The sequence below is a fragment of the Haliotis rufescens genome, unplaced genomic scaffold, assembly GCF_023055435.1.
Source record: "Haliotis rufescens isolate VD_foot unplaced genomic scaffold, xgHalRufe1.0.p SCAF_22, whole genome shotgun sequence".
NCBI classification, from domain to species: Eukaryota; Metazoa; Mollusca; class Gastropoda; order Lepetellida; family Haliotidae; genus Haliotis; species Haliotis rufescens.
Genome location: NW_025963913.1, coordinates 2,583,950 through 2,597,512, shown reverse-complemented (window position 1 = coordinate 2,597,512; position 13,563 = coordinate 2,583,950). Strand labels below are relative to the sequence as shown.

The window sequence follows — 13,563 nt, the reverse complement described above, 5'->3', positions numbered from 1 at the left end:
AGTTAGAAAGTACCTGCCTGAGTGACTGGGTACTTGGGTTAGTGAGTGAGTTAGTGAGTTGGAAGTACTTGGGTGAGTTGGTGAGTATGGGGATGTGGAAGTTAGTGAGTGAGTGTTGCAGTTTGTGCATGAGTGAGTTGGAAAGTACTTGGGTGAGTTGGTGAGTATGGGGGTGTGGAAGTTAGTGAGTGAGTGTTGTAGTTGGTGCATGAGTGAGTTGGAAGTACTTGGGTGAGTTGGTGAGTATGGGGGTGTGGAAGTTAGTGAGTGAGTGTTGTAGTTGGTGCATGAGTGAGTTGGAAGTACTTGGGTGAGTTGGTGAGTATGGGGGTGTGGAAGTTAGTGAGTGAGTGTCGCAGTTGGTGCATGAGTGAGTTGGAAGTACTTGGGTGAGTTAGTGAGTTGGAAGTACTTGGGTCAGTTGGTGAGTGAGTTGGAAGTACTTGGGTGAGTTGGTGAGTATGGGGGTGTGGAAGTTAGTGAGTGAGTTAGTGAGTTGGAAGTACTTGGGTGAGTTGGTGAGTATGGGGATGTGGAAGTTAGTGAGTGAGTGTTGCAGTTGGTGCATGAGTGAGTTGGAAAGTACTTGGGTGAGTTGGTGAGTATGGGGGTGTGGAAGTTAGCAGGTGAACATGAGATAGTCAGTGAGTGGTAGAGGGTTTTAAGTTTTTTTAAGCAAATAACTTTGGATTGGTGAGTTCCTTAGTGATGAAAGACTTGGTAGGTTTCAGTGGATGATGAGTGAGTGAGGTGGTGGCTTGGATGAATAAGTGTGTGTATGGGAGAGTAAGTGAAGTATTCTGTCACACCTTGAAGGACGAGGATGATGACACTCCTTGTACTCAATGATAAGGGCTAAGTCACTGTAACATTGACCATGTCCTGCTCTAATGACTGTTTTAGTTGACCTGCTTGTGTGTATTCAATAAGATGAAAGTTCTTACATTCCATTTCATCTGCAAGTCTCAAATTTCAGGCCACTGGCCTTAAATGATTGAAGACAAACTCTGAGCGATCAATCTCATCAAATTACAGGGAGGGATTGACATAAAGAGCTCATTAAATATAGGTCTTGTGTAAACAGGGCTGTTTCAAATAGCCTTGGTCTATATCTAGCACTTTCCTTCTCATGGAAAGGTCACTATTTTGCATAAATGCTATTTGTTCTGGTGAGAGGTATTTGTCCATGTTAATTTGAAGACAGCTAATATCTAGAAGACTTATGCTATTGGCAATAAATGGTCCGAATTCTGATATCTTGGAATATGAAGTTTTTTATTTCTTATGGCATGGCATCTTCTGTCCATAAACCTTTCACTTTTCCCGAGACGAATGAAGATGATGATGATGAAGATGATGACAGATGGTAATAATGATGATAGTGGTGATAGATGATGATGATGATGATGATGATGATGATGATAGTAGTAATAGTGAATATGATGATTTATAATGTAGACAAAAACAAAATCTGCAGTTATGATGATAATATTGTATATATTCAAATACACCAATTTTCAAACAAAGGTTAGAAATTATTTATTCACTTATTGTAAAAGGTTTTCAGTCATTGACTCAACAGACTCAACATGTAAGCACAGTCATGCATCATATGGAGGAAGTCAAGTGATGGTGTACCCAACACCCAAACTTTCATCCCAGAAACACCATCCATATGCTGGGATAGAAGTGTACCTGGCCTCTCTGCCTTGTGAGAAATACAAAACACTTTCGACCAGAACCTTGCTAGCCCCCGCAGTAGGCTTTGTGACAGCAGTAATCATGAAACAGGGTAGCAGTTTTATACCATACTGCATCAACTTACCACTGATGGGTTTGAGACTTTCTGTATTATCAGTTAATGCAGAAACCATTTACCCAATGTCTATGCATAATTTAAAGTAAACGATTTGTATAACAAATTCCTTTTAAAGCAGAATAGATTACAACTTTAAGTATGTTGTTTATTGAAAGTGTGCATATTTCAATCTACTGCTTGTCAGTAGTTTTGCTGTAACTCTCATTCAAGACCTTTTGGAAGAAGGAACCTTATGATGGCAGCCTTTCTCAAAATGATATCCTGAAGAAATATCTTATTAAAAAATATCTAACAACAAAATAAAATCCAAATGGAGCCCAGAACAATGCTTAATTTCAGGCCTAGAACTGATGCATTCTAGACCTGCCAAATCATTCTAGACTTGAGTTGGATTTGTTTATTTATTTATTCTCTTGGGTCATGGAGACAGACTAGGTTGGAAAGGGAAGTGTAAATTGATTTTATGAAACCCAGGAAGTAAACTATACTGTTATTGTTTACTGTCATTAACCATGTCAGTTTACAAGTTTAGTGCAAGACTGAGGTATATGGTTTCAATAAAGCAATAAAAGTCACGAACACAATGCCAAAAAGACTTTCCTTTCAAAACTTGACCCAACATGAGCTCTATACTCTGCTCTGTCCCTGACTGAAAATGTCCCAGTGCACACCACAGGTCCAATAAGAGCGATTTGTTGAAAACAGACGAAGGCTATTAGCAGGAAATATGCTGGCTTATTGTTTTCGTAGCATGCCAGCCTCCTGCTGATAGACAGCCTTTTGGAGATGGGTGATTGCTGGTAGCCTTGTCCCGACACAGGCTTTGTGGACCATTATTCTGAAATATGAACAGACAACTGCTTGTGACAGAGGGGTCATTCTGTTTCTAATTACCGGATATTTGTTTCAGACTAACTTCGTTAGGACAGAAGAAACAACACAACGACAGAATAATTGGATTTACCTAATCAACGGAGTTAATCATCTTCGGATTATGAGGTAAGGCTTGTTTGGCTCGTGCTGAGGTTTATTTGTCCAAAACAATGTAATATTTGACAGTAGCTATTTATTTGGGTTGGCTGCAGTGTAAAATCAATGTTGATAAGATAATGAATTGGTTGTAAATGTTTTGTGTGACGGTGATTTGCATCAGTTGAGACGCTGATAAGGACTGAGATAGTCCAGTTGGCCATAATTTTGTTTGCAGAGTTGTCTCCCTTAGCAACAGGAAGTTTGGTTATTTGGTTCAGTGAGTGAGTGAATGTTGTTGAACGATATTAAAGCTGTGTCACTGGCTGAATCATTGAACCTGGGTCAGTCAAACCAGTGACTGAAAGCATGAGCAACGATTCACATCATTTGAGCTACGTCACAGAGCCTGACTACTGGTCCATTTTAGCATAGGTTTCTTAGGACCAAATCTACCCTGGAATCTGCAGTGGTCAAGTGTTTGAAGATTTTCACTTAACTCGACTTTCCAGGATTTTGTCAGTATCACGCCCTTCATCAGTAGTGGTAATGTGTATGTCCGGGATAATTGAAAACTGCCGACTCAATTAAATTTATGATTAAATTAAGTTATATTTCACTCTGTGATATGACTGAATTACTGTTCAAAGCCTCAATAACGCCATGTCCATCACCCCTTAGTTAAGGCAGTGGATATTTGAAGGGAAGAATGTGTTTAAGCAAAGGTATACAATCTGTTCAAATACATTGCTCCTAAAACCACACTTTTTTTGCACAGATTATTACAGGAAAATATGCATCGGTAAGTGAACTCAAAATTTGTTGATAAAAAAATATAAAAACAAAGTAATTCAATTTGTTTTAGTTTTCTAATCCATTTTAAGTGGGCTGGTAATAAAAGAGCTCCTTAAGATACACAAAAATCTTGGTTGTTTGTTTGTTAAACATTAATACAAAATTATTAATAGTCGGTCCTGGTTTAGAATTCTTTCAGAGTGATATGCTATCAGCTTATTGGTGGGATAAAAAAACACTTTGAATTTTATCTCTTTTTCAAAAAAAGTTACAGTTGGCAGATCCATAAGGCAGGTAGACAAATGTGTGGCATCATGTTAAAAAGTAAGACAAGCAATTTATGTTGTGATAAGAAAAGCAAATCTCAATCAATCTAAAATGAACAAAGAAGTAATGAATATCAATTGAACATAAATAGAAAAGATGTTCATTGTTTGTAGCGATCTGGCCAAAATCATAAAGCTAGCCTGTCTAATGGTATTAAAATGTAAATTGGACCAGTAAACAAACCATTCAATAAATGTCAGTTAACACAAAATGCTTACACAACAGTATGTATGGTATTTGAAGAAATTCAATAAAAATGTAAACGAAAATTGACATTAACATCAACATGACAATGAATGTAATTTAAACCCAGACGTGAAGGAAATGTATGTCAGTTGGACAAAGAAATCAGAATTTACTAACCATTGAAGTTAATGTGATGTATGTTGGACTTGTGTATGGTCTATAAATGTCTCTTGCTTTTTGTGTAGTGGTGATTCAGGAGGAATAACTCCTTGACAATCATGACAAGTGCTATATGTAGGATCTTGGAATGTTGTTGGCGGTATGTACTAAAATTTCTTTAGTGGTATGCTGTTAATTTAATTAAGCAGGGTAGGTAACTCTGCACTGCTCGTAAACACATGTGCTCTTCGATATTGGATGTCGCACAATGTTCGTTCGCTGAAGATGTATGTAGCATTGTACAAGCATAAAAACGGTATGTAGAATACAAAAACTTACAAATAGTATTTCATAAGACTGTAATGCAAGGATATTTATAACCTATATATATCAATGGTGTTTTTGCATGTATAAATGCATGAGTAAGAAGTGGTTGCATGCATCGACAGTACAAAAACATTTCGAGTATTGTTTGCTTATGTTGCAGTCAGTCTTAATCTACAATTCGTTTACAAGTCTCACAAAAAATAAACCTCAAAGATTGTGAATTGTCGTGTCATGCATAAATCTATACTCTATGCAAAATCAAGCAATCTAAAACCATATGGTACATTATTCAAGGGAATACAATACATGATATGTTTGATGCGAACTTTGTACCTCTTATCCTGGCTAGACGCCAAATTTGTTTGTTTATAGTTATATGATATGGCCTTGTGTCACAATGGCTGAGGGACCCGTTGACCACAGTTTGCTCTCTGGCTGACAGTTTTATTAAAAAAACAAGATCCTTCCAGTCCTATAAAGGCATTTAGAAGTGATACACATTAGGAAGAGAATTTATGGATGTCAACTTCTTATTATGAGAAACACAATGTTTCGGAGTATATACTTACTCCTTCATTTGGTGAATGACTCTTATTATGGGAATCACAATGTTTCCGAGTATATACTTACTCCTTCATTTGGTGAATGACTCTTATTATGAGAATCACAATGTTTGGAGTATATACTTACTCCTTCATTTGGTGAATGACTCTTATTATGAGAAACACAATGTTTCGGAGTATATACTTACTCCTTCATTTGGTGAATGACTCTTATTATGGGAATCACAATGTTTCCGAGTATATACTTACTCCTTCATTTGGTGAATGACTCTTATTATGAGAATCACAATGTTTCGTAGTATATACTTACTCCTTCATTTGGTGAATGACTCTTATCATGAGAAACACAATGTTTCGGAGTATATACTTACTCCATCTAATGAATGACTCTTATTTTGAGGAACACAATGTTTCGGAGTATATACTTACTCCTTCATTTGGTGAATGACTCTTATCATGAGAAACACAATGTTTCGGAGTATATACTTACTCCATCTAATGAATGACTCTTATTATGAGAAACACAATGTTTCGGAGTATATACTTACTCCTTCATTGGGTGAATGACTCTTATTTTGAGGAACACAATGTTTCGGAGTATATACTTACTCCATCAGGTGAATGACTCTTATTATGAGAAACACAATGTTTCGGAGTATATGCTTACTCCTTCATCAGGCATATACTCCAAAACGTTGCGTTCCTCATAATAAGAAGTTGACATCCATAAATTCTCTTCCTTACGATCCTTCCAGACACCATTCTAATAGGAGTGAGTGAGTGTCTATGATTTTATGCTGCTTTTAGCAATATTCCAGCAACATACTGCCTCCATACTGATAGGGGGTGGTCGGGTAGCCTAGTGGTTAAAGTGTTCGCTCGTCACGCCGAAGACCCGGGTTCGATTCCCGACATGGGTACAATGTGTGAAGCCCATTTCTGGTGTCCCCCGCCGTGATATTGCTGGAATATTGTTAAAAGTGGCGTAAAACAATACTCACTCCCATACTGATAGGGACATGTTCATGTGCTATAGTAGAATATAGCTCTCCAGACATGCCTGTATGTATCATCAGGACTTTGTTGAGTTTTTAGTTTGATTATATTTAATTCCGATACCACACAATCACGTGCTGCACAAACTTCACTAAGTGAGAGGCTGTAATAAGGTCCTAAAGCCCATCATTTGTAAAGTTTGGAGATTGCTGCTTTAGATCATTTATAGCTGATGTGGTGTCATTAAGTGTGAATATGTCCAGTGAATATTCGTTAGCATTGTTGATTACACCAATCAATGTTCTACAAACACTTACACAAATTAATGAATATCATTCATACAGTGTAGTACGAGCAAGCAGTGTTTATGGGTCAGTCCGTGTGAATGCGGCCGGTCAATCCTGTGTCTGCCAACAGATGGTTACCGGGGCAGAAATTGTTACAGTTAGATATCTCTCCTACACCTTCTCACGTAACCACGTTCGGAGTCAGGTGTAAGCAGGCAGGCTTATATTTTCTTATGCATGGAAGATTGTCACTATGTGAGTGGCTGATAGCCAGAAATGAAACTTATGGCGAGTCAGCGTCGAGGCTTTGACACAGGTGTATTTGGTTGTTATTGATCAGTGAGTGCAGCTGAATACTTCAAGGGTGGAGCTGAATACTATGTTATAGTAATTGGAGTAGGTGCAATAATGAAAGACTCTACGACTGTTCAGGTAAGTTTGAATAATGCATGAAGGGACGTTTAATCTCAACTTGTGCATTTAGGATAGAGGCCGATCTAGGATTTTTATGAGGGGTGCACACTATACTCAAGTCATGAGGTAAACAAAAACACTAGGTTGACATGAGACTAATGCGTTGTCTCTGAAAATATGTAATTTTGATCGAAACAAACAACTCCATTGAAATTGAAAAGGAACCCCAATGAGATAGGTGATTCAGAGCCTGTGAAAAGTCTGAACTTGCTTTATTTTGGATTAAGTTGTTAAGCTTGTAGATTAATGCTTAGTCTCTAAAAATATGTAATTTTGGTGGAAACAAACAAACTCTAGATAAATTGAAAAGGAGGCCCAGTGAGATGGGAGATTCAGGATCTGAGGAGAATCTAGACTTGCTTCCGTTAGGGCTGTGGCAGTTCAGTAAGGGATGGTTGGAAGGGAAAATATGGTTCAGGGACTGTGAGTCCAACTTGGTTGTCGTGTTCGGTGTCTGAGAAGAAGGAGGGATGTGCAGACTCTGACCTTAGCCTGGATCTCTCAGTGAACAGGACGGTACACACTCAATTCAAGTCACAAAGTGAACAAAAAACACGATAGGTTGTCATTTTAGGTGCCTTTGAAAAGAGGGAGTGTGCAAACCTCACTGTCTGTCAGTGTAGAACATGACAGCGATTATTGCAATGCATGTGACAACTTCATGAATATATTTTGACAATTTTAATACCTTGTGATGTCTTTATATGACCTGTTAACATGGTGACCTAAACAACCATTCTACCATTTGAACCATTTTGTGTGATAGCATTGAATATTTTTCAGTATATGGACACATATCTCTCTACTCTCTGCACCACTTTCACATATTAAACCCTGTTGTGATTTCAGGCTAGAATAGGTAAGACCAAATGCTTGTCCAAAATGAGGACTGATTGGTTGCAGTGTGTTACTTGTTGCTATGGCGACATAAACCTGTGCTCATGCTATAAGCCACTGGTTTGTCTGGTCCAGATTAATATCTACAGGTAGTCATGATATAGCTGCATATGCAATACAAACTATAGCAGAAGGCAATATTACTCACTGAGGAATGTAGGGGTAGTATTTAGATTTGGGGCAAACTTAGGATTTAGGAGCCCTGTGTACAAAGAGATTGTAGCGGTAAGACTGTCGTCACGCCTATACTTTCACATCAATTAATGACAGTTGTAGCGCAATGTTTGCTGCGTGAAACACAACCCTGAGCCAAAAAGAGGCCTATTTGCAAGTGTGAAATAAGGCCCTGAGTAGTCTCCCTTTGTAGTAGTTTCCTGTGGAGAGATAGTGAGTGAGTGAGTTGGGTTTAACACCGCTTTTAGCAGTATTACAGTCATATCACGGCGTGTCAGCTTAATGTGGGAGGAAAGCCCGAAGTGATGCAGGTCTTGAAACCCACGAGTACGGGTATGGTGCTGACAAACCTAGAAACATAATTGGAAGGAGCCGAGATTAAACCTACAATCATAGGTTTCTGGCGTGCAGAGAAGAATAAATATGCAGTTCTGTTCCTACATTCATGAAAGGAAAATTAAAGTAGTTGTTTCAGTGACAAGTATGCTGCAAAGTATTCTCAGTTTTCTATTTATACCTAGTGCTTCCTGGCTGCATTGTCGGCCTGTTTAACCTGTAGACTCGTCTCACTCTTCAGCTGTGGGGATCATGTTTATCAGATCCTGGATAAACACTCAACACTAATAGCATGTGATGCAACAGCATGTTCAGTGTAAACACGAAGTCATGCTGGTGTGCGAAGCATCATTAATCCTTGTGACACCTTCCTGCTATGCTGAATCATCAATTCCTGCCTGTATCACTACTCAGAGCCAAGTTTGATGATGACTCAACCGATCTGTGATACTTTTCCTGTAGATTGAGTGAGTGAGTGAGTTTGATTTTACGCCGCTTTTAGCAATATTCCAGCAATATCACGGCGGGGGACACCAGAAATGGGCTTCACACATTGTACCCATGTCGGGAATCGAACCCGGGTTTTCAGCGTGACGAGCGAACGCTTTAACCACCAGGCTACCCGACCGCCCCTCCTGTAGATTGAACCAACTGCCTGTATCATCACCCTGCATCATGCTCCTACAGTGTTGCTACAGTGTTACTGTGGTATTACTAACGTATTACTTGTGTAACACTAGACCGCCTCCGTGGTCTGGTAGTAGAGCGTCCGCCCAGAGAGCAGAAGGTCCAGAGTTTGATCCCCAGCCGCATCATTCTGAAAGACATTAAAAGATGGTACTTGTTGTTACCCTGTCTGGCGCTCGGCATTAAGGGCTAAAACAAGGTCTGGTCGGCTCGGAGTCAGTGTCTGAGTGGGGTATTCATGTTAAACTGCGACATGGTGGGCTAGCACTATAGAATTGGCCTTAGTCCAGACTTGTACAAGCAGCCACACATGCACACACACATGCATGCATGTCGCTAAATAAGTGCTATAATCTTGGATGCAACATTAAGCCCCGTTACACCTCATATCACCTTGTGTAACGCTTATAAGTTAACCTCTCTGGCTGATCCAGTGGGCAGGATTCCCTGTTATCCCAGTTTTCCAGGGACATCTTGAAGCATAAGTCCCTGTTATCCCAGTTCTCCAGGGACATCTTGAAGCATAAGTCCCTATTACCCCAGTTCTCCAGGGACATCTTGAAGCATAAGTCCCTATTACCCCAGTTCTCCAGGGACATCTTGAAGCATAAGTCCCTATTACCCCAGTTCTCCAGGGACATCTTGAAGCATAAGTCCCTGTTACCCCAGTTCTCCAGGGACATCTTGAAGCATAAGTCCCTGTTACCCCAGTTCTCCAGGGACATCTTGAAGCATAAGTCCCTGTTACCCCAGTTCTCCAGGGACATCTTGAAGCATAAGTCCCTGTTACCCCAGTTCTCCAGGGACATCTTGAAGCATAAGTCCCTGTAACCCCAGTTCTTCAGGGACATCTTGAAGCATAAGTCCCTGTTACCCCAATGAAGGCCACAGGGACATCTTGAAGCATGGGTCAGCAATGGAGGCCACAGTGACATCTTGAAGCATGTCACCATTACCCCAATGGAGGCCACAGGGACATCTTGAAGCACGGATCACCATTACCCCAATGGAGGCCGCAGGGACATCTTGAAGCATGGGTCAGCAATGGAGGCCACAGTGACATCTTGAAGCATGTCACCATTACCCCAATGGAGGCCACAGGGACATCTTGAAGCATGGATCACCATTACCCCAATGGAGGCCACAGGGACATCTTGAAGCATGGGTCAGCAATGGAGGCCACAGTGACATCTTGAAGCATGTCACCATTACCCCAATGGAGGCCACAGGGACATCTTGAAGCATGGGTCAGCAATGGAGGCCACAGTGACATCTTGAAGCATGTCACCATTACCCCAATGGAGGCCACAGGGACATCTTGAAGCATGGGTCAGCAATGGAGGCCACAGTGACATCTTGAAGCATGTCACCATTACCCCAATGGAGGCCACAGGGACATCTTGAAGCATGGATCACTATTACCCCAATGGAGGCCACAGGGACATCTTGAAGCATGGGTCAGCAATGGAGGCCACAGTGACATCTTGAAGCATGTCACCATTACCCCAATGGAGGCCACAGGGACATCTTGAAGCATGGGTCAGCAATGGAGGCCACAGGGACATCTTGAAGCATGGATCACCATTACCCCAATGGAGGCCACAGGGACATCTTGAAGCATGGGTCAGCAATGGAGGCCACAGTGACATACTGCAACATGAGTGCCCTGTTGCTCCGGTGAGATGTGACTGTGTTACAACAGAGATAGTGTTACCTCACATCATGGTGTGAGACACATGAGGTCACAGTGTGACTCAGCAGGACCTGTTTGTTGTTACCGACAGACACATGTGGTGATGCATATCGACACCAGGGGGGACACACCCATACTTCCTTGTTACAACTGAAGCAAAAACAATGTTCATGTTTGTAAATAATCATTGTGGGGAAAGTTTTCTGTTATAAGAAAAAAATTCTCAATATTTTGTATTTGTACATACCGTATATCGCTGTGTATAAGGCGAGTTTTTCGTACCTAAAATAAGGGGGCTAAGAAGGGTGGTCGTCTTATACACGGAGTCGAAGATCTCACATTTTTTCCCACTGGCGATGTCAACCGGCGTCCGATAGCCAGCCCAGCATTTGACAATAAAACTTCGCATTTCGTCCTCAATAACTGTTCCAATAACTATTTCCATACATAAACATGATTTGTATCTCTTTTCCTTGAATAAAGTTTAATAATTTCTGCAAATAAAGTTGAAATGACCCTCGCCTCGATGCAGATTGACACGGTAAAACAATCAACATCCGTGAGTAGAGAGCCGGAAGTACCGGTAAGCATTTGCATATTGCACATGTGACCTAACATGTGATAACCGGTGAAGCTGAAATCAATTCCCGCTGTTTTTACAGTTGTATTAACAAGTGTTGGAGACGGTGTGTACAAGTGATTGTGGAATAAACACGCTGAATGTGAAGCAAACATAAGCCTAGTTAGTTACAACATAGTTAATTGGCGATTAAATTACTCACCATTGTCTCTTATATGTTATTACTTCATAAATGAATTTTATTTTACGGGCCCCAATTTGGTGTCGTACCGTGTAAACACAAAATGGCGACGTGTGCTGGAGTTACACACGCGACCTATCGTTGTAGAAAAAAAACAACGCAAGATAAACATATTTTTATTGCATATATAAGGTTTGTGTGCGCACTTGTGATGTGTGCGAAATACGCATCAGTCGGAAAGCGCACGTTAAATCTCCAAAGTAACTAACTAACTTCTGATGTCCGTGTGCGAAATACGCTACAGTCGGAAAGCCCACGTTAATCTTCTATATCAGTCAGACTTGTGATATGTTTCATTCCCGGTCGCCTTATACACGGAGTATAGGATTTTGGGTTGATTTTTAAGGCGTGTACAGGGGGGTCGTCTTATACGTGGGGTCGCCTTATACACAGCGATATACGGTATGAAGAATGTTGGGTGTGTTATGGGTACCAATTGGGATAAGAATTCTGATTTCCTTGTGGTCTAGTCTTATACTTACTTTTCTTTTACTATGTTGGGAATGGCAACAAGTTCTCATTATAAAGACCCTGTTTGTAGACTCCATTGGATATCCATTTTCTTTTGTGCGTCAAGTACTAGTTTCCTGCACAAAGCAAAGCCAGCCAATAGTGTGCTATTGTAAATAAACATGGGAAAAAGGAATGTTATCTGGTTACTTCTCATCTCTGTACAGCATGTTAGATGTTATACTGTTGTTACTATACCTACTCAGATGTAGCAGGCTGCCTGTAAAATCTATTGCTGTGAATTGTACTAGACAAATTTGATAGAGTTTTGTATAAAATAAATTACTTCCGTGATAAGATTTGATTGTTCTCTTAATGCTTTGTTTTATCAGTACTATATTATCATATTTGACCTACATGTGGAGTAATGTGAGTAGTTGTCAACATCAGATAAGATAATAGGCATTGTTTTGGGGCAAGGAACAGATATTTGAAGTATCAGTTACTATATAATGATATAATACTTGGTATATAGTAAACTACTTATATTATGCAGGATCTCCCTTCAATCCATCACTGTCTCCTTTCTTCCCTCATTTATTGCCTTTCTTTCTTTATTCTGTGTGAAGCCCATTTCTGGTGTCCCCCGCCATGATATTGCTGGAATATTGCTCAAAGCAGCGTAAAACCATACTCATTCACTCACTCACTCACTCTTTCTTAATTCATCCCTCACTTCATCACTACTTTCGTCATTCCCTTACTCCATCACTACCTTCTTTCTTCCCTCACTCCACTCCCTTTCTTCCCTCACTCCATCACTCCCTTCTTTCTTCCCTCACTCCACTCTTTCTTCCCTCACTCCATCACTCCCTTCTTTCTTCCCTCACTCCACTCCCTTTCTTCCCCCACTCCATCACTCCCTTCTTTCTTCCCTCACTCCATCACTCCCTTCTTTCTTCCCTCACTCCATCACTCCCTTCTTTCTTCCCTCACTCCATCACTCCCTTCTTTCTCCCCTCACTCCATCACTCCCTTCTTTATCCCCTCACTCCATCACTCCCTTCTTTCTTCCCTCACTCCATCACTCCCTTCTTTCTTCCCTCACTCCACTCTCTTTCTTCCCTCACTCCATCACTCCCTTCTTTCTTCCCCCCCTGCATCACTACTTGATTCCTTCCTTCCCCCACTCAATCACTCCCTTCTTTCTTCCCTCACTCCAGGGGGCACGGGTGGCCCAGTCGTCTAAGGCGCCGCGATTCGCTGTGCAGAGTTGCGTCCCTTGGGCACGCCAGAAACCTATTATTGTGGGTTCGAATCCCAGTTCGTCCCGATTATGTTTCTAGGTCTGTCAGCACCATACCCGTGCTCGTGGGTTTCACCGAAGTGGTAAACGTCTGAGACCTGCATCACTTTTGGCTTTCCTCCCACATCAAGCTGACACGCCGTGATATAACTGGATTACTGTTTAAGCGGCGTTAAACCAAACTCACTCACTCACTCCCTCACTCCATCACTCCCTTCTTTCTTCCCTAACTCCATCACTCCCTTCTTTCTTCCCTCACTCCACTCTCTTTCTTCCCTTACTCCATCACTCCCTTCT

At 40.9% G+C, this 13,563-nt stretch overlaps 1 protein-coding gene across 6 annotated transcripts in view; it reads left to right on the top strand.

The window, feature by feature from the left end:
• Positions 1–13,563, top strand: part of LOC124136348 (protein kinase C delta type-like) — a 133,342-nt gene that overhangs the window by 57,909 nt on the left and 61,870 nt on the right. For 4 of the 6 annotated variants that reach the window (XM_046502253.2, XM_046502255.2, XM_046502256.2 and 1 more), the window contains one exon: positions 2,730–2,818. The gene's annotated coding sequence lies outside the window, so the exon portion shown is untranslated. Of the gene's footprint in view, positions 1–2,729; positions 2,819–4,552; positions 4,572–6,786; positions 6,861–13,563 lie in introns of those variants that run through there. The other 2 variants (XM_046502258.2, XM_046502257.2) reach the window with 2 other exon arrangements.